Consider the following 22,080-nt stretch of genomic DNA (forward strand, 5'->3'; position numbering starts at 1 on the left):
CACGTGCTAGAACACAGATGAACCTCAAACACAGGACGCTATGGGATATAAGCCAGATACAAAAGGACAAATACCACATGACTCCACTCATATTAAGTAACTAAGTAATCAAAACGAGAAAAACAGAAAACAGTACCTGATTCAACATACCAACAAATGTGTAAACCTTAAATTAAGGAGCTGAATGATTACACACATTTTTCTTACAGACAGACAGATATACTAGAGAAGAGAATTAGAGGCTTTCCAGAGAACTACTGCAAGCCCTTCTCTAATGTAGCTAGTGCCTCAGTAGAAAGATTTGTGCCAAGAGCTTCTTAGAAACAAACAGTCAAGAAGAAAGGTCTTCACAGTCAAGTAAGGGTTACTGTCTGAATGTTTAACTCCCACTCTGAGGTCTGCTCCCAGCTCTCCCCAAGCGGCAGGACCAGCTTTGCCACACAGAGCAGCTAGGCAACTCCTGCCAATTCTATTAAAACGTGACTACAGTTTGTAAGAATGAAGGCCCAGGCATTTCCCGGAGAGATTAAACTTCAGAATCTTTTTTCCTATAATGGGAGCTTGTCAAAAACAAAAGAAGCTATTGGATCTTAGTGGCAAATGTGTCAGCATAGCCTTTCAGAGTGATTCACCAGGCCTGCAAACAAACACGCAAAAAAACCACCCTGAATACACAACCAGAATTTAATATGGAGCCAGTATTGTCCTGAAACCAGGTTGAAAATAACCTCCTCAAGCCTGGAAGTAAATATGACAAGATAGTAGAAAAAACAAAAATAAACAGAATTTCAGATACATATTATAATACTGTTATTATCAGGCCCCGAGTAACTTGATATCAGTAAGATTACTCAAAACACCACTACACGGTAGGAGTCTAATAAAACATTTTCTACTAAGACAGGAATTAGTCCGAGCCCTAAAACCAGCTTTAGAATGCAGTTCTACTGCACCTTTTGTTTGCATTAACCTTCATTAGTGCGATGGATTTTTAAGAAAACACGGTAGATGTGCCAACATTTCTCCTGAGTCTACAGTACATGACAGAAATCCACAGGATTCAGCACTATTCCAGACCCTGAGTTAAGACAGTTAGATATCAGAGTTCATGGCCTATCTGAAAAATTTCTCTAATTAAGAATAATTTGTCTCATTCCTTTTTTTTACGATGAAAATCTAGTGATAATGAAAAGAATATGCTATCACAGCATAATTTTACATAATGCTCTAATTGTGTGGAGAACTGTGTAGAAACGAGGAAAAGGAAGGAAAGAAACACACACTTGTGCATGAACATACTAAGATGCTTTTACAGAACACTCAAACCCTACGTCTCCAAGAAAGCTCATAAACACAATTTTCATCTCTAAATTCCATTTTGTATACCTTTCATCTTGGAAAAAAAGCCAGGCTGCTCATGAGAGAAGAAATTCCCAGCTAAACTTACACTGCGGAGGTGAGAGGAAGCAATGCTGTCTTCAGAGGTACTACAAGTCTTTCACAAAGAGTATTCAAAACACGAAATCCGTGAGGTCTAAGACCCAGAATCCAACAATGTCAGTGGCACAGAGGTAAGTCAAACACTAGGTGCATTGTGTTAGAATAAAGGCACCTTCAGTTTTTAGATGTTGGCTCCAGAAGTTCCATGATGAACAACATAATAAAAGGGAAGATGTGATATACATATAAATCCTACATATGGGTGTATACACACAGACGTGTATGTATCTCTCTCTCTCTTACACACACACACACACACACACACACACACACACATACAGATGGTTCCACAACTAGAACAGGAAAAACACAAAGTGAGGCAGGAACTGCTTGTACCAAAGGGCAAGGAAGCACTCATACATCAAGCTTAAAACGTCTGCACATGCCAAATATGGAATATTCTGGGCTTCAAAAAATGTCTATAATTGTTGGTAACATGTAGAATAAATTAAGGTCCTGAATCTACAATGATAATAAAACAAAGAAAGTGAGAAAAAGAAACAATTCATTTGCCACCATTAGAAGGGATTATTATACCATCCACTTACTCAGGATATTGTTAAAAGGAAAATTAAGAATTTATCTAACTTTTGATAGAAATTATAATTATTCCTAACTGATAAAGGAAATCTTTACAAAAGACTAAAGGCTAATCAATGTAAAAGGGACAGCAGAATTGGCAAATTAGCACTTTGCAACAACCAAAGAAACAACTGGTTCAGACAAGGATCCCTATCATTAGGTGACAGACTGCTGGAATAGTGGAATAGCATAGTTCCAAAGTGTCACCACTCTACAGATTACTCTCGAACTACAAAGGGGAAGAAATGTCTACACTGGAGATTTGGTATTTATCACTTTAAACAAATGATCAAACAAACAAACATCATTAATAATGGGATATTATGACATTATTTCTCTTATTGTGACCCAATGGGAGGTACAGAGCAATACCTATGAAGAATTCTTACCAAAGTATTTAATCTGAATCTAATCAGACCATAGACTTAAATGCCAGTTTATAGGAAATACAAGCATAAAGGAACCAATTAAATGAAACTGTGAAGAAACAATCAGAAAATTCTAGAAGTGATATATTCAGTAAGACAAAGGCTTGGTCTCTTCATAAAGGCAATTTCTTGTGGCTTCTAAATAAACTGCTCTAAATTTAAAAAGACTAAAGATACATGTCTGGAGAAAAATCTGAACATTAACTGGATATTAGATAGTTTTAGGAAATTACTGTTAATTGCCTTAACTAAGACAATGTATTCTAAGAACAATTAAGCAAAACAATCTCTTTAAAAAGATGCATCTAAAGTATTTAAAGTATGAAAGTATTAAGATGTCATGATGTCTACAATATAAAAATTTACACATTATATATATAAACACAAGTGCACATATATATGTAAAGTAAATACAGCAAAATGGACACTATGGAATCTAAGGGATAATTGGTATAAAGGTGATAACTGTACTATTCTTTGAATTTTTCTGTATGTTTAAAATTTTTTACACAAACAGTTGTAAAAGGCAGAGTGGAGAAGGGCTCAAAATGCACTTCCTCCAGGAAGACCTCCAAAAGGAACTCTCCTCTAAACCTTATCACTCTCTTACAAAGTCCTCTCAACATGAAACACAGTGAAATGCGTTCTCATTCTAAGTATTCATTACTATTTCACATATGCAGTAGATTTGGTTTTCTAACAAGACAGCGAGCTCCTTCAGGCCCAGGCATTTTTAAGTTATTTTCCATTTCCTCACAACTCACAGTGAAACAGTCTACAATCTAGGAGACTTTTAAAAAGTACTAGTACCAATATCTTATGAAAGCACCCAGTAAAGCACCTCTAACTAACTGGGTTAGCTTTTTCATCTCCTCAACAGAATGGCAGTTCGCTTGTACAAACAACTTTGAGTCAAAGCTATCAAAAGGAGATCCTAAAACATCGCTTATGGGTTTACAGAATTTTGCAGAGAAAACAGCATCTAGGAGTTCAAGGAAGCATAAGTTTTACATGTCTTCTGAGGCGTGTCATGGATTTGCTGTGTTATTCAGACCTGTAACTTTATTCTCATGACATTACTCTTTAGTGGAACACTATCTTGAACCACCACTCCCATCTGCAACAGACAGTATTTATCCACAACTCTTGGGTATAATGAAGCTTAATGAGCTACATAATGAACTTAAAATCTTAGATAAAAGACTGTACAAAGAAAAAAAAAACACTTTGATAATACAGTGCTGGTGAAGAAAAAAGGCAGACTCACACAACTCCTGGCAGGAATATAAATTCATACAACCTCTATGGCAAGCAATTCAGCAGTATCTAACAACATTAAAAATGTATACATCCTCTGATCCCGCACTTCTGCTAGGAATTTACCCAAAAGATACCCATGTACCTAAAAAGCGCATACAAGGAATTAGTTGTAGCGCTGGAAACAACCTAAGTATCCAATGATAAGAGCTGGCTGAATGATGGTACATCTGTACAAGGCAGTATCTGTCATCTTTCAAAAAGGAAGAGGTTTTCTATGACTGTATGGAATGATGGCCAAGATTTACTAAGTGACAAAAGCGAAGTGCAGAATAATGGCTACAGTATCTTACCATTTGTGTAAAACAGTGAATAAAAACAAAAACTTAAAAGTTGTATATGCTTATAAAAGCACTGACTATCTCTGGAAGGGTAAACAATATAAGGGTCACAACAGTTTACTTTGCAGAGGGTTTAACTAGATGGAGGAAAAGAAGACAGAGAAGCAGATTCTTCTCTTCCTGTGTACCTTTTGAATTTTGTTTCATGTGTGTTACCCATCTTATTTTTTAAAATATTTATTTACTTTAGAGAGAGAGAGCGCAAGGTGGGGAGAGAGAAATGGAGAGAGTCTTCAGCAGACTCTGAGTTAAGTGCAGGGCCCCATGGGGTACTTGATCTCAGAACCCTGAGACAACTGAACTGAGCCAAAACCAAGAGTGGGAAGCTTAACTAACTGCGCCACCCAGGTGCCCCATGTGTTACCCATTTTAAAGAGCCTTTTGAAACATGGCTTTGCACCAATACAAATTAATGATACTCCTCCTAATCCTAAAGGCAGTCATGCCTTCACACCATAACAATTTTTGAATAAGGCGTCAGTAAATTCAACCAAATGAAACGCTTCCAGATAAAAACAAAGCACCACACATGACAGAAACCTCCTGAAAAATGGCTATTTATTTCTTTCAAGATTTTTACCAGAACCTGATGCAAGTCTGGACACAGGCAACACTGAACATCTTCCAGTTCACTAACCACTATGAAGAGCTCTACCGGAAGTCACCAAAGCTCCAACAGACACCAACCATCCCCACCCTAAGTGTGAAGCTGTCCCAGTAACTTTATACTCCTCAGTCTTCACACAAGGAAAACAAGATAAGTCTCCAGCTCTTTCCAGGAAACGGGATGATATATGCACCCCACCAAATTCCTGTGCTGCTTCTGTGTCATCTCTTGGGTCCCAAAGTAACCATGGCAACAGAAAACAGCACAAAAGACAGCTGAAACATGCAAAGGCCAGGGTTAAAAGGGGAGGCGGAAAAAAAAAAAAAAATATATATATATATATATACACACACACACACACTTTAAGGCCCCAAAACATAAGGTTCTACAGTTAAGAATGGCAGCCAAAAAAGCGTTGCTAGAATACCAAAGAAAGAACACAAAGGGAAGAAAATAGAAAATAAAATATTACCCATCCCCAGTTATCCAGATAGGAAACCGGTTTGTCAAAGATAACTGAAAAACAAAAAGCTGCCCCCACCCCCAACAATTCAGTTATTCATTTCATTGCTATTAAGTAAACCTTCTGCCTGTAAGAATTTATCATCTCCTCACCCTGTTCTGATGTCAGAGGGAAGAAGCATCCAAGTATCCAAGAGTGACCATATAGCAGCAAATTAAGGACCATGAAAAATCTGCCAGCTGAAAACCTACGTCCTGGATCACTGAAATAATACTGTACTTTAGAGTTCCTTATTTTATACTGCTCTTCATTATTTGCAAATGGGCAAGAAACATCACTCCCACTGCTTAAAGTTAAAAACACGGGGTAAGTTATCCCCAACTAGTAGTTTCAGATTGCTTTTGTTTTCGTGTGATATTCACAGAGCATCAATAATGTACAGCTAAAACGAAAGTGCTAAGGAAGTTTTGTTTCTTTTTTTTTTTAAAGGAAGATCTTTCACAAAAAAAGAGGCAAATAGGTCACACAAAGCAGGAGGGCTACAGAGGAGAGAACCCTGATGTCTTGATTTACAGGTACTGCTCTAAGCCTTACACTGTGTTCTCTATCTCCACCATATCTAGTTCTACAAAGGCAGTTGAGAATTTTACTAAAAGGTAGTCCTTACTTTCTTTTTTGTGACCCTTAGTCCTCCTTAGAAAAGCCACCAAAATCCCCTGCCAGAATAACTGAATGGGTTGGGGCACCTACTTCTAAGTTTAGAGGATGCTTGTATTACAAGTACACCATGACTGTGGGAGGAAAGAAAAGTAATCCTGGAACTAGAAGTTGCAGTGACAGTTTCAAAAGAAGGGTCAGCGTGGGGCACGTTGGCTCTGGAAGGCGTTAGTAGCCTGGGAGTCTCTAGGGCAACATCAGATGCAAATGCTGCCTTGTCAGTAGGTCCGTCAAATAATTTAAACGCTCCCTTTAGGATAAGAGCAACAGGCGCACTATCTGGCAGCCCACTGTCTGCGAAGAAGGCGGGCGCGTGGTCAAGGGGCTCTTTATCCCGCAGGTCCCTGCAACACAGCGATGCGCATGCGCCCCGGGGGCAGCGAACAAGCACCCCTAGCTCTTTCACACTCGCGCATGCGCAGTCACCCATCTCGCCGCAGGCGACAGCTCACTATTTGGCAAGGGGGATGGGGCTGGGAAAACGATGGGGGGGCTGAAGGCAGGGGGCGCATTTGTGTCTCCTGAATGCTTGGGATTGGGGAAGGAACGGCTGATTAGGCTCTGGCATTCCCAGGCCACGTAACCCAGGATGTGGGATATGGAACAGAGAAGAGTATGTGAGTGGCGGGGGGGGGGGGGGGCGGGGGGAGTTGGGGGTCAGTCACCTCTTAAGGGAGGCGCCCCCCCACACTCCCACAGGACAACCCTCTCCCTTGACTCTCCTCCCCCCACTCACCTGAGAACGGCGGCGACAGCTGCTGGTCCCCGTCCCCCTGCGCTCGCTTCATACTGTCCGCAACATCCGGGACCTGCGGGACCGCCGATACACAAATACACACACACTCGGAACGCGCACACTCACACACACACACACACACCGACACACACCGGCCGGGGCGTCATGGCGTCAGCACGTAGACGCAGCGAGCGCGTACCCGCCGGGCCCCACCCCGCGCGGCCTCCGCCCCTCTTCTCCCCTCCCTGAGTTCTCCTGCCCCTCCTCCCTCTTCCTCAAGACTCTGCCTACCTCCCTTACTGCGCGTGCGTCCCGCCGGCTCCACTGGACCGGGGGATTTGAGGGGAAGGAGGGGCTTGACTAGAAAGAGGCGGGAACACGGAGGGGGTTGCACGCCCGGCGCGGCAGGCTATGCGGAGGTGCGAGGACCAAAAGAGGCCTACCAAGGGTGGGGGTCGGGGGGGTTGGGGGGAGTGGGGGTGGGGGGTTAGGGGAGTCGGGGTGGGCAGCGTAACAATAAGGGCATTGAACAATAGCAGTTTATATTTGCAAGAAGTGTATGGATTACTGACACCTTTAAGTGGCATTCCCTCACTTTTTCTGAAAGCTTTGTGTCAGTAAACTATTTTTTGGATTTCATGATAATTCTAAAGACTTTTAAGTCACCTAGATTTTGGCATTTGAAAGCAAAACCAAGGACCATCCTCTTGGGGGAAGGCGGGCATGTGGGTGGCTTAACTAAAAGGGACTTTATTCAGTGACAACTTGTTGTCTTGGACACCCAGGTCCCCAGCTGGCCTCACATCCCGGCTCCCAAGGGCCATAAGTGACTCCTGGGTTGAGTAAAAGAAAAAAAGCCTCCAGCATCTTGGCCCTTGGAGGGGGAAAAAAAAAAAAAAGTCATCCCCATGTTAGAATGATAATATGTCAGTGGTGGGATATTTGTGGTTTTTTAAAAGATTTTATTTATTTATTTGACAGACAGAGATCACAAGTAGGCAGAGAAGCAAGCAGGGGGAGGGAGAGGCAGGCACGGAGAAGGGGAAGTAGGCTCCCCACTGAGCAGAGAGCCCCATGCAGGGCTCTATCCCAGAACCCTGGGATCATGACCTGAGCAGAGGCTTTCACCCACTGAGCCACCCAGGGGGTCCCAATGGGATACTTATTATTGCTATGATCCTTTCCTTTAGCTTAAACTTTCAAAAATTGTTCCTACAGAGTCAAGCCAAATAATCCAGAGCAGGTTTTGTCTCTTTTCCACACTGAGATAGTATCACTACACAGATACACGCACTCAAATGTCAGAGGCATTGGACCCAAAAGAGCAGCCAGGTGAACCTGCAGGTCATGGGGTGATGAAGGGTGGGTCCTGCCTTGGGAACAGCTTCCGGAAGCTTTGCTGTCATGGGACTGTCTCCAGGAGACTGTGCTCACTTGTCTCCTGCCACATGCGTCCTGGCGCCAGGTGGCTGGTGAATTTGTTCATTAGGGAAGGCTGAGAGCCCATGAGCAAAGCCACAGGGGTTTGGAAAGAAACCCCTGACGGAGCCAGGCTGCCTTCTACTTTCAAGTACACGGGCATGCCCTACAATCCCACAATTTAGAATGTCCTAGGAAAGCCCTCCATGCTCCTAGAGCTTGCTCCAACCGTAGTTCAGACAACATAATCAAGAAATGGAGATCCTAACTTCCACCATGATGTGAGTGCTGGGCCTACCTTGATTAAAACAAAAAGAGCTTTCGTCACCTAGTAGGCTGATGCTTGAAACTTTCCAGTGAGGTTCCGCTCATCCTCATCCTCAGTAAACATGCATTCCTTTAGCTGAAGCCAGCAAGGTTTTCGGTTCTTATGAAAATTCAGAGTGCCCCGTGGGTAACCAGGTAACCCAGTTCAAGTAATTGACTCCTGGTGTCACTGAGGCTGTTCAGTTCCTGTTCTCTTCACTTCAGAGTTCACAGGTTGGCAAGGAAGAAAGAAAAAGGGTACCCCTTGGAGGGAGGAGCGTAGAGGAGGGGAAGAGGTGCAGAAAAAGGAAACTGGAGGCAGGAACAGCATAGTTTAGCCACCTTACTCTTGGGGCTAATCAATCTGGTGTAGTCAGATTCTGCCTGGCACCCGGGAAGGGACTCCTCGGGGCTAGTGAGTCTGTGCTAGCAGCTTGTCCATGCCAGCCCTGAACCTCCAGAGATCTGGAAGGACATGAGTACTACCCCATCTGTAGCCTGGTGAAATGAGGCTCCCGTTCTGCTGTGGGGACCATCCCGCCCACCCGAGATGTGATCCACCAGCCTCTGTACAAAGGGCTTTGATTTGGTGTGGATCTGATTAAATGCCTGTAGATGTCCTTGGAAACACTGTGTGGAAGAATTTTAAACAGCTTCTCCTTTTTAATATGCACTTCCTCTTCGGTTTTAATTATTTTGTTCCTACATTTTCCCTTTCAATTTACTAAAATCTAGAAATGTAATTAGAGCAGAGGCTGGGCTCAGAGAAAGCTGCCAGGATTTCTACAGCATGATTAAATATACGAGGCATCCCTTTAGTGTGGGACTGAAAAATAGGATTCTCATTATTATCTTCCTCTTATCCAGGAAAGCATCAGCGCCACGTACAGATACAGATTTATTGAAAACGAAGCACTAATTAAAAACTCACCCAGCCTCTTCGCAAGGTTTGGGGGGGAAAGTGTGGTTACTTCATTATTTCCTCCATTTACTGTTTTGTTGTTGTAACTGCCGACAAGCAAGAAGGCCCCCACCCTTCAAAATAAAATTCTTTTTTTCTCTTGAGGGACTTAATGAGGGTTTTATCTATGCAACAACAATCAAGCTTACAATGGCACCAATTCAATTCACTGCTCCTGTGGTGGTAGGAAACGTGCCGAACTGCGTTTTCTTAATTCCAAAACACAAATGACAAAGTATTCATTGGCCAGTGTGAGCCAGGTCTGGGCAAGGGCTCCGTCTCAAAAGACCGCAAGACATCTGGTCTTTATGCTGCCAATGAAGATCTTCGACTCCACTGTACAGTCCAGTAAGCAAAGGCGTGATTTCCCTTGAAGCTGTAGGGGAGGTGGAGGCAGGCAGGGCTGAACAGAAGAGGAGTCCAGGCTCCCATCCAGTTGTAAGCACTGTAGCAAGATACAGTCCTCTCCTCTCTCTCAGTTGGCCAGGCAATGAACCCCAGCCCCAGGCCTGCCATGGTGGAGCCCTGCAGGGACATCAGAGATGTGTATGCAGGAAGGAATATTCTCAGTGGGGAGACCTGGTCCAGTGCTCTGGAGGTTCTCAGTCTAAAAGAACAGAGACAGGTGACATACTCTGGGACACAATTGTAAAACCATACGCAAGGAAGCATGCCAACAAGATCACATTGACGAGGTGGTACTGAGGCCACAAAGGGGTTAATGGAAAATTGGCAGTGGAGAACTATCGATCGATTGATTAAATTTCATAGCAAGGTAGCTATGACTTAATTAATGAATTCCAGCTTCTTCGTCAGGAGACCCAAGTTCAACATGAACACTTATTATAATATAAACTTGGACAAAACCTCTGCAAGCCTCAGTTTTCCCACCTGAACAATGGAGAAATTAATGTCCACCCGGTCATATTGTTGTGTGGGTCAACTGAGATGATATTTGAACGCAGCAGAGTCCCTGGCACAGAGGAGAACCCGCTTATTTAGGGTGTGTTACTGAATGTGGGTTTAGGGATAAGTGTTCATAGAGCTGCTAGTCTCCAAGCCCTGCCTTCATCTGTACACCATGCTCCCTCCTTTTCTCAAATTCGTTCAAGTTCTTTGGGAAGAAGGAAATCAAAGGAACTGCACAAGCTTCTCAGCCAGAACATGGCCACTTGCTAGCTGGGATCCATGAACAAGACTTGGAGTTTGTTTCCTCACAGATGGGTCAGGCTCTCTGGTCACGAGAACCACACCCGCTTCTAGCTCTCTCAACCCAAACTGGAATTTACTGAAGAAATACCTCTGGCCTCCAGAACTAACAGGACCTCAAGAATCAGATTCTGAAATCTGGCTGAAAATCAAAGGTTCATGGAGAAAGACCAGCCTTCTTCAGCAGGACACTGTGGCCGGGAGGTCCCACGGCTGGCCACTGCCACAGAGTGCCACCGCTGGACACGTGGCTTCCACTGCTACAGAGGCAAAAGATGTCTAAACTTCTTCCATCTTTGTGCCTCGTGCTGCAAACCCCAAACGCAGGCAGCAGCACCCAGTTGACCTGTCTTGGTCAACGTCCTGGGCCCTGACTGCCATGCTGCTACAGTACCCATGGTGAAATGTTTAGCACTCCTTCTTCCTGATGTTATCCACAGCAGAGGGCTTGCAGAGCAGATGCCCGAGACCAGTTCTCCCATCTTATCTGCGACGTGGGGGCATCCATCGTAGGGTAATAAGTGGCATCAAATGACATGTTTGTTCACAAGGGCTTGGCATTCGAAAAGCATTAGGATACTTTGCTTCCTTCTTTAATAACATGAAAGGATTATAATGGTGTGGTTATCTGAGGATCTGACCCATGTGCTTACAGATCAATTGAAGTTCTGAGTTTGTTTTTAACCAGGAAAAATGGCTGGCAAACATGATGTCTGAGGAGTGGAGCACCAGGCAAAGAAGCAGTTGTGGGAAAGAGCAGAGAGGAAATGGCAACTTTGAGTCCTAACGTTCCTCTCTGATTTTTGCCTTGGACTGGCAAACCAGTTGTCTCGTGCATCTTTAACTGGGTCTAAAAGTACCTTGAAGTCATTGCTTCCAAATAAGTTTTAGAGGGCCGATAGTCATTTTCAGCAAAGAATGTATTGGATGGAGATTATCTAGAATGGAGATTCTCCATAAGAATGGAGATTATATACCGTTATGAATTATTTTCAGTGGGGTTTTTTTGGTCCTATTCTGAATTGGATTGATCTACCACCTGTTGGCATTTGCCCTAAAATAACATATACCTAAATGCAGATCGTTAGGTTAGCAAAAACACATTTTTTTCCTCTGCCTCAACTCAAGTAGAAATTACTTTAGATTTTATAATTTTAGATTATTCTTGCCATGGCTCTCCTTTATCAAGGTGAATTGATTTCAACTGGAAGTTTACTCTATGTTAGAATCCTATTTTTTAAAAAAAGAATTTAATCTAAAATTCAATTATAGAAGGTCTGTGCCACAATGAACAGTCAACTAGCACTTACTGAATGCTCCCTGGGTACAGAGCTTTAGCAAGGTAACTACAGGAGAAGTTGAAAGAATAGAAATACTTCCCTCATTCAGATAGAGTTTTCAGTTTAGAATTTAAAGAACTCCCAAACTGGAAGGAACCATAAAGATTCGTCAACCCAGTGGTTTTCTAATGGCCCTTGCTTCTCAAGCTCTGAGCTTCTGAAGATTTGCTACAGGGGCTCCAAGGAAAGGGGTAGAGGGATCAGTGAGGCTGGGAAAGGTCAAGTCAAGCCAGCCTGATTCTCTTTCCACTCAGTGAAGCCAGGAATCAGGCATCATCCTTCAACTCCTTTTTCCCCCTGACACCTCACATCTGATCCATCAGAAGTTCCCAGAAGCTCTCATTTCAAAGTATCCCTTGAATCCATCCACTTCTTTTGATCTTCCCAGTTCCATTTAAGTCCTAGCCACCATGCTCTTTTGCCTGAAACACAGTGAGGGGATTCTAAATAGTGTCCCTAGTATTTGGCTAGTCTCTCCATCCACTCTTCACTCAGCAACCTGGACAACCTAATTAAAACTTAAGTCAGATTATGCTGCACCCCTGCTCAAAACCTTTGAATGCTTCTCATGGCACCAAGAATAAAATCCAAACTTTGTACCCCCTGCCTACAAGAGTCTTGGGTTCAACCACATCTCATGTTCCTTTTTCCTTGTCTTCAGCCATGCCAGGCATGTGTCAATTCTCAGAACCAGTAAAGCCCATCGAGACCGTTCCCTCCATGGATGTTTTCAGTTACTGTTCCCTCTGCATGGAACACTTCCACCCTGACTTCTCACATGGCTCCTTCTTTCAGGTCTCAGTTTAATTTCACATCCACAGAAAGCCTCCTCTGACCACCTATGCTATCCCAGACAAGGACCTTCCATTATCTTCGATCATGGTACTCTGTTTACTTCTCTCACATTACTAACAACAATTTTTAATTTTTTGAGTCTTTACTGGTTTATTATCGGTCTCGCTTAATCAATGTCAGTTCCATAGCAGTCTGTTCCGCTCTCCAGAACGTCCCAGCATTGGGCACCGTGTGGACACGTGGACAGCTGACACTTCATACACACTGAACAAATGAAGGAGGGAACAAATGAATGACAGAGAGCCCTGGTCTTGTCTGGAATGTGAGGGAAGACTGGATTAGATGTTGGAAGCCTACCTAGAAGGTCGATGTGGAGAAGGAGAATGAGGAAGGAAAACACCCCAGAGACGTGGAGATCCTCAGGCCAGGGGGAGAGTGGAGACTGCAAAACTCAAGGGAAATGAGTAGCTAGAGACAAAGAGCAAGGGGGGAATGGAGGGTGCTGTGGGAGGTGGGGCAGAAGGGTTAGGCAGAGGGGGGCCTGGGTGGCTCAGTGGGTTAAAGCCTCTGCCTTCGGCTCAGGTCATGAGAGCCCACATCGGGCTCTCTGCTCAGTGGGGAGCCTGCTTCCCTCTCTCTCTCTGCCTGCCTCTTTGCCTACTTGTGATCTCTGTCTGTCAAATAAATAAATAAAATCTTAAAAAAAAAAGAAGAAAAGAAGGGTTAGGCAGAGCCAGCAAGCCTATTTCCTCTAGGACCCAAACCCAGACCCAAACCCCAGGGCCCAGAAGATGGAGGAATGAATTCCTGAAGGGATGTCAGGGCACTCTTGGCAGGAGAAGGATGACCCTTTGTCCTGGTTTTCCTTCTGCTTCTCCAGCTGCTCTTTCTCAGTCTCGTTTGGGGCTCTGCTTTTGGCCATCCTTTTTATATCCATTTTCCTTGGATTCTATTCGGTTCCTCTCCTCCTCACACTGCCCTCACTTGCCTCGAGATCAACCATTCACTTTCATGGCTCCATGACCACCCATCTGCTAAAGAATATTCCAAATCCATCTTGAGCCAGATCTTTCTTGAGCCTCCCACTTGACACACCCAACCAGCCTGGTTCACACTCATGATAGCCTCAGATGGAGGCTATCACCCAGGCACCTCAGAGCAGATCTAAAACGTGCTTCTCTATGTCACCCAGGCACCTCAGAGCAGATCTAAAACGTGCTTCTCTTCCAGGCTTCTCCGTCCCACCAAGCAGCTGAGTCTGGAAACTGGGAACGACCCCCAATTCCTCCAGCCCACTTCAGACACACCTCCATGTTCTAACAATTCCGTCCCTCAATTATGGCCCGGCTCCGCCTCCTTCCTTCCATCTTCATGGACACTTCCCCAATTCTTCCCTGAATGATGGCCACCTCCTCACTGGGCTCCCAGCTTCTGGTCTTCCCCTTCCAGTTCATTCTCTGCTCTGCAGCCAGAGTCAGCTTCCTTAAATGCCAATCCAAAGAACTTAAATCTTTGTGGGCAACACTTCCATGGGTATCCATGACCCTCAGGATTAAGTCCAAACTCCTTAATAGGACGAAAGGCTCTTTACCAGGGACCACGCCTTTGTCTCCAGGGGCCTCCCCTACCCTCCCACCCTGCTTAGCAACACCGATTACCATCACACACAAAGCTACTTTCAATTCCCGAGAGTAAACCAAGTTCTCTCTTTTTGCTCGGGCTATTACTTCTTACCAGAATAGTCTTCCCCACACCTTTCCCTGGCCACCTTTGCCTGGCCAATTCTCTGCTGCTTCTCCAGGCTTTGATTTTATCCATCTGTTCCTCCAGGCAACTGTGCAAGTAAGACCCCCCCAACCCAGAGCTGGGGCTCCCCGCTGTTCCCCTCCCTGCACTTTCCCCCTAAGTCAAACTCATCCAGGCCCCATCTGTGTCCCTCATTAGGTGGAAAGCTCCATGGGGGTGGGATTTCTTTTTCTTTTCCTCTATCTCATTTCTAGCACCAAGCTGTGTTTCTAGCACATAGTAGGTATTCAGGTAAAAGCTTGTGGGAAGTATAAACAGAAGAATGAGTGATATAAACATTCCTCTAAGGACCTTGGTTCCTGAGGTTTCAGGCACAGAAGCCTCCAGCATCTTCCTCTTCCTGCCTCCACTGTTTGGCCACAGGCCGGTCAGCAGGCTGGTTTAGGCACTCTGAGCACCCACTCAGAGGCTCTTTGACTCACACCCTCTGCTTGGGAGCCCAGCCTTCCCTTAAAAGGCCACCATATTGGAAAGTGCCTGTGATGGCATTTATGAGCTCTATTTTTAATCTATGTTGGAAAAGTCTCAAAGTTAATTCCCAAGCCAAAGACATTAAACTCAGGAACGTGGATGAGCAAGGAAGCATCTATGTGACGCCTTTGAGTCACGGCTTCGTTTTCTGTGGCAAAGGCCTCCTGTCTTCCCTGTCGATGGGCCCTTGCTTTTAAGGGCTGGCTAACCGACTCTAAAGAATGTGGATCCCACATTCGTTAAAACTAGATCCTGCAGCCCTTAATGCTCTGGGAAATGGTGTTCTCTTCCCGAAGATTCTCTTCTGGGGCCCTTGGAGTAGAAGGCAGAACGGATTGCCAAACGTCTCCCAGTTCATTCCAAGCAGTTTTCCACCCCCATCCCCAAATGGAAATGAATCGTGGGTGACAGCATTGCCAGCAGCAGGGCGGCTGGAGGAGAGGGCTCCCCACGAGCCTGGCCAGAGAGATAATTGGATAGAGGCTACAGAATGAGGAAAGTAACCCAGCAGGGCTGGCGAGCAAGTAGAGGGTCTGTGCCAGGGAAAGCATTTGCCATCAGAACCGCAGGGAGAGAGAGAGAGAGAGACAGAAAGAGAGAAAGAGAGAGAGAAGGTAAGAGTATGAACAGAGGAAAATGACAGCAAAGGATCCAGAGAGGGAGGGCAGGGAAGAGGGAAGCAGAGGCAGAAGGGGTCAGGTAGTTCATGAAAAAGGTCAGGAGAGAGGGTGCATGAATCTCCCTTTAACCCAAGTAAGGTAGTCTGGGGAAGAGGATGTTGGAGAGTCAGAAAGATGGTCAGTCACACTGCCTTGACCCCCACAGGAGATTAGAAATGAGAGCCAGGGGAACATATCAAAGGTTGTTCTTATTCCCAAATGCAAAGTACTGAATTAACCACCATCCCTCCCTCCTGAAACATGGAAAAGCTAGATTTCATTAAAGGGTGCTGGAACCCGGAGGAGTCTGGCTACTGTTGAGTCCCCTTCCCCTTTCCCTTAGCAAAAACCTAAACGATCCAGGGTCCGTGCCCCCCATCCTCCCTTTCCTGGCTGCTGAAACACAGCCCAGGAGCACAGCCCCCCTCTGTGCCTCTGGCTTCTCTGGGACAGGGACCAGACTTAAAGCTTGGAGTCTGGGCTGAGTCAGCACCGCCTGTGGGAGACATTGCTTCCTGGAAGTCTTGCTTCAAAGCTTCTGGCTGACCAAGTGCTGGTAGGGAACAAGAAGTGCCCTGCCTGGGAGCTAGAGGTGGCTCTGACTTTCAAGAGACCTCTCACCAGAAAGTCATGGGGCAGAAATTTCCCTGGTCCAGCTTCCAGAGTGAATCCTATGTACTTCAGCCTGCCCCGACACACTCGCCACTCTCAGATTCAGAAAATAGCATTTTCCAGACCTCACAAGAGCTTTCAGGGCCAATATGGAGGCTCTGATTCCCGAATGATCTAGTCACTTCTCCTGAAAATTAGACAAAATGTACTTTCTAAGCCTCAGATGTCTATCTTCCAAAGGTACGTTCTTATTCATCAGGGCAGTAAGAATGCATATGAGATGCTCTGTGTGGGCACAAGGCAGACTCCTCTCTTGATGAAAAAAAAAAAAAAAGGACAGCATGCCATTCGTGGAAATCAGCAGACTGCTCCAGGGGTCAAACGCCTGCTCTGTTTCTGAGGGGCTATGACGGGGAGTCTAAGTTTCCCCCCACCCCCACCGTCCTTCTCTTTAACTCGCATGTTTTGACTCCCCAATGCCCGGCAAAGGGTCATTTTGATTATCTCGCTCTGCTCAAGCGAGCCCCCTGCAACTGCTTGCTATGCAGTGGGCGCTCTAGCGGGGAGGCGGTGGGTGGCAGCAGCTGCCAGACACCTTCCCCTGAGGATGTATCAGTTGGTACCAAAAGCCTATATAAGCTCTTTCTGATCTCTGTGCCAGCGACTACAGGTCCTGGAAGGAAGCCAGGAGTCCACCGCGAGCCCTGCCTTCTCCTCCCTCCCATCCTCTAAGAATGGGGAGGGAGGGCTTGGGAGCCCACCAAGAAAGGAGCTGATGGTTCTTAGACACATTTTCCAGCTGTCACACCTGCTAGCATGGGAACACACTCACACACACAGGCACTCTCGGCAATAAACTGTCTCAGGCTTCCTTGGTCCATCTGTCCCATGCCCAGAGCAGAAGTAACGAGAACTTCCATCAACAACCTGTTGTTCGCCCATTTGTGTCTCTCCTACCTCCCTCCCTTAGGTCCTTCCACGAACATTGATTGATGTGTAACACCTACCGCGAGCCTGTCACTGTGTTAGGGGAGAAAGACACAAGGACTTGGTCCCCAGGGGAAGAAAAATATCCATAAATATTAATCAGGGGCAAGGCAGTAACATAGTGTTGCCATAGGGTAGGGGGTGAACCAGTGTGGTCCTGGGCCAAATCGACCCTATCGGCGTGTTTAGTTTAGGGGGCAAAGAATTTTAAAAACTGGGAGAGTTCACTTAAAAATCGGTATTTCCATTTTTTTTTTCTTTTTTTGAAATGACAGATTTGGCAACAATCGGGAAGAAGTGGTAAGCCACTGTCCCCTTTGGACAGAACAGAGTCTCAGTTAGTCAAAGCCACACCCCTCCACCTCTGCACCCCAGCCCTTCCCTATTAACTCCAACTGGCAGGCTTCATTCGTTCAGGCTTCCTGAAACAATTGTGCACAGGTGTTAGAATTCGGGACCCTTAAAATAAAAAGCAAAGCTGTCGGAGGACCAGAGGAGGCAACCATCAACTCTGCTGGAAGGGGTCAGATTGGTTAACCCCAGAACCAATTTAATTTTTTAAAGACTTTATTTACTTATTTTCTACTGAGCCACCCAGGCGCCCCACCCCAGAACCAATTTTAAGTGTCATGTTGATTTGATAACTTGCTGATTGTTCTTCCCCTCCCCACCCCCATCTATGGTGCACAAGGGAGGGGCCGTAGTTGGCCGCCTCGTGCACAGTATCTCCGCGCGACGCTGAGTGCCTGGTACCCGGCTTGTCTCGGAACATGCTGGTGCGACGTGTTGAATGAATGGAGACGCTGGAAGCACCAGGTGGGAAAGGGAATTCCAAGCAGAGGGAACTGTGGGCACAAAGGCATGGCAGTAAATAGTGTACAGGGAAACTGCAAATAGTTCGCGGTGAATGGGGATACTGGAAGTGTGAGGTGGGTGGGATCACGGAGGGTAGAAGCAGCAGGAGTTGAAGCAGGGAAAAACAGAGTCTAGTGGGATCCCGAAGCCCTTTTCAAGCCGCGCTCTGATGGTAACCATGGACCCTTCGAAGAGATTTAAGGAGTGAAGTAACAGGAGCAGATCTTGTTTCAGAGATAAGTCTGGCAAGGTGTGAGGTGGGGAGAAGGGAGCTCGGGAGGGAAGGCAGGAGCAGCAAATAGAATTCCATTCAATGCCCCACTTTCTCTTTCCGAGGCCCCGGAAGCGCCACTGGGGATCTATTTTAAGAAAATGGTGCCCCCTGCCGACGAGGTCTAGGCTTGCACCTCCCCGGGGCCAAAAGGGGAATTCTACGTTTGGCCCTGAGCAAAAAAGTACCTGCAGGCTCTCCGCGCAGGATGGCAAGGGGTGATGTATCTGAGAGGAAAAGAAAGGCCAGCGAGAACATGTGTAATAATGACTAATGCCACAGGCTTGTCAGATAAATACGCAACACTGGCTAAACTTGAATTTCAGATACACAACACATGTAAGTATGCCTCAAATATTGCACACATAATTTGTGATTTAAGAATTTAAGTATGTCAGGGGCACCTGAGTGGCTCAGTGGGTTAAAACCTCTACCTTCAGCTCAGGTCATGATCCCAGGGTCCTGGGATCGAGCCCCACATCGGACTCTCTGCTCAGCAGGGAGCCTGCTTCCCTTCCTCTCTCTCTCTCTCTCTGCCTGCCTCTCTGCCTACTTGTGATCTCCGTCTGTCAAATAAATAAATAATCTTTCTTTAAAAAAGAATATAAGTATGTCACAAGTATTAGATGAGACATACTTATACTTAAAAAAAAAAAAAAAGTGTTGTTAATCTGCAATTCACACTTAGCTGGGCATCCTGTGTTTCTATTTGCTGAATGGGATAGTCCCAGATAAAGTGTGTGGAGGGGCCCGGAAAAAAACAGAAATGACCTTGAATGGATCACTCTAGCTCTGCAACCTCACCCCCACCCCTCCTCTAAGCACAGCTGGGGATGGCGCTTTCTCACATTTTGTAGTGGTGCCCAGGTACACCACTGTATTTGGGAAATGGCTTTGGATTAAATGAGCCCCAGGATGATGGTGGATACTGTGTATGAACCCCTTTGAGAATCTGGAGAGCTGTGGACTCTTCACAGAAAAATGAACCAACCAGCTTAACATATGTATTAGCACTTATACCATTATGCACACACAGACACTTTTATTTTTTCATGCACAGACACTTTTTCTTAAAATTTCAGGGAGTTCCAAGCCTTCACACAAGAGTGACACATTCCTTCTAGGGCTGTGGTCTCGATGTGGCAGTTCTAGACCCTGAGTAGGAGGAAATGGTGTCCAGTCAGAACCTAAACGGAAACGTGGTGGTTCTGCTAGCTCTGGCCACCCACATACCAAGACACAGAAGTGGGCAGCAAGAAACATTCAGTCCCTCCCCTTCGTAAATGCCATGAACCTCTTTCCTCTTCCGCTTCTCCCAGAAAGAACAGAGAATCAGGCCTATTTGGACAGAAAACCCACCAGCCCTTGTGGACTCGTGCCTCAGCCAAGCGAAAGGCACTGGATGAAATCACTCCCTAGTCCAAGACCCTCTTTGTTCCCCTTCCCACCCTTCTTGCCATGGCAGGCATAGGCTGCTGGTTCTAAGGACTACGTACGTCAGAAATTGCCTTTAATCAGTAGGTGAAAACCTTCCAGAGTTAATTCTGAGCTCTGAGCTGGGTGATCAAAGCCATGGCCGGAACATTTTGGGAGCAGATATTGGAGCAGGGTGTTCCAACTCTCCAAGTTTCCCTTCTATAGCAGTTACTGGAAAGTTCTCTGATCCCCACAGCCTGCTTTCCTCCTAACACTATAGAGGAAGGCAGAAGAGGCCCAGGTCAGGGGGATGTTGTTTTCAGACTCTCCGAATGCTCTAAATGATGTAAAATAGTTGTGGGCTGCTTCCATCTTTGTCAGCATGTTTGTGTGACGTTCCAGGGTCAGTGGACTGCATTGTGGAGTACAGCCCCCAAAATGACCACGTTGTATTGTGTGAAAAATCATAAAGATATATCCTACAATGTATTATCATAGAAGAGTATTTTATGTTGAACATTTTCTGTAACTAAAAAATTATTTTATCTACACCATCATGATTTCCAACTATAATTTCTTTGGAAGAAGGGTCCTTATCTTAGAGCGCTTCCTAAAATTTTTGGAGTTAAATGGCTTGTTTTAAGCCATATTGGTGATAGATTTGTTTTAATGTCCTTACTTAAAAAAAAAAAAAAAAAGTAGAAAACGAACCCCCCCCCCCATGTTATTTGGAAATTCTACTGGACCAGGAAATCCAAACGACTAGGAACCAGTGGCTTAGCTCTCTGACCTCGGACATATGGGAAGTGCAGACTCACTTTCGGGCCCTGCCTTCCCACAGCCATGGGACTTCTGGCTGATGTACTCCAGCGGGTTTTGGGTTCCCTATCCCAAATGTGGGGAGACTTGTCCTGGCCTAAGCTCTCCCCAGGAGGGTTGCTAGGACAAATTCTCGGGAACTAAAGAGCTCTGGGAAAGGAGTTCAATAAATATGTGAGATTGTGGCTCCTGAAGACAGCTGGTGTGTTTTCAGTGGGAAGAGTTGAATGATCCCACAGAGACCCAGGATAATTTCTCTGCCGCGGCATCTGGAGAAAGTGACCAGCACCACCACTCATAAAATGTGCAAACTGTTCCACTGACAAGCGGGATCAGACAGCACAGGCAATAGGCCTCCTGAGGAGCTCTGCCTCTCCCCCTCTGAGGGCACAGGTCCAAGATGCTACTAGGACTCAGGGAACCTTGCGTACTAGTTCATCTCGTAAGCACATACCCAGGGACCTACCGCAGGTCAGCCAGCCTTCCCTAACCTGTTTTTCCATTTCTCTAAAGAACAGAGGGGCTTGCTTGGTCCTCTTCACAAGGGTGTCACAGGGCTGTGGAAAAACACATCATCTGTTCTTAAATGCCTTGTCTGAAAGATGGTCCACAGGGAATGTTTAATTTCTGTCCCTTTAAAAACAACATACTCTTTCTTTCTTTTAATGTTTAATTCTGTAAGAGCTTCCCCCGCCCCCTGCCCTGTTTTCACCCCAAATCACATTGGTGGGTCACTGCCCTCACATGAGATGGACAGACCACTTTTCCATACGCCTGAGCACCAAAAACTGAGGAGACTAACCTTAAGGTTTGCCCAAAATAAGCATCAGGTATAGTACACCCCAAACTAAAAATACAGTGTTTGGGGAACTGGTGCACTGGCTCCCCACCGCCCCTCGGCTTCTACACATAGCTGAGAATTAACTACAGATGAAAAGTCTTTTGATCTTGACAAACCTGAGGCATCGGGCCGCCCAGGGTTAGCGATCAACACCACTTTTGTTGGAACTTGCCTGGTATTTCACATTTATCAGCCCTTATGCCCCAACAGAGCGCTGCTGACTCTGGGCAAACCTGGCACACTGGGCTCCCAAGATCCTGTAGGTAAGCACATCACCAAGCGCAGCGACAGCTCACGCCATGTCTTCACCTGCTCCCCTTTGGGCTGAATGACAGCCTTAGGGCACAGCCACTGCTCCCACTTGACCTGACTGAAGGCAGGAGCAAGCGAAGAGGCCAGGCAGTTGAAAACCCCATTTCCCACTTGGCTCTGCTTCCACCACCTTTCATCTTCCCACACGCTGCAGCTCAAGCCTCGCCTTGCCCAGACACTTGGTTGTTAGCTCTGCAAGTGTCTGAGATGCAATGGTTTATTTACCCGTCTCTCTACCAGACTGTGAACCTCCCCAGAGGGTAAGCCCTGGTCCTACTCAGCTTTGAACTCCTAACAAGTTCACGGTGCG

General features: G+C 45.7%; 1 protein-coding gene across 2 annotated transcripts in view; it reads right to left on the minus strand.

The window, feature by feature from the left end:
- Positions 1-6,880, minus strand: part of SPOP (speckle type BTB/POZ protein) — a 65,478-nt gene extending 58,598 nt beyond the window's left edge. The window contains exon 1 of one of the 2 annotated variants that reach the window (XM_059147913.1): positions 6,692-6,880. The gene's annotated coding sequence lies outside the window, so the exon portion shown is untranslated. The remainder of the gene's footprint in view (positions 1-6,691) is intronic. The other variant, XM_059147912.1, reaches the window with a different exon arrangement.
- Between the last annotated feature and the right edge of the window lie 15,200 nt (positions 6,881-22,080).

Source organism: Mustela lutreola, chromosome 15 (assembly GCF_030435805.1).
Source record: "Mustela lutreola isolate mMusLut2 chromosome 15, mMusLut2.pri, whole genome shotgun sequence".
Classification (NCBI taxonomy): Eukaryota; Metazoa; Chordata; class Mammalia; order Carnivora; family Mustelidae; genus Mustela; species Mustela lutreola.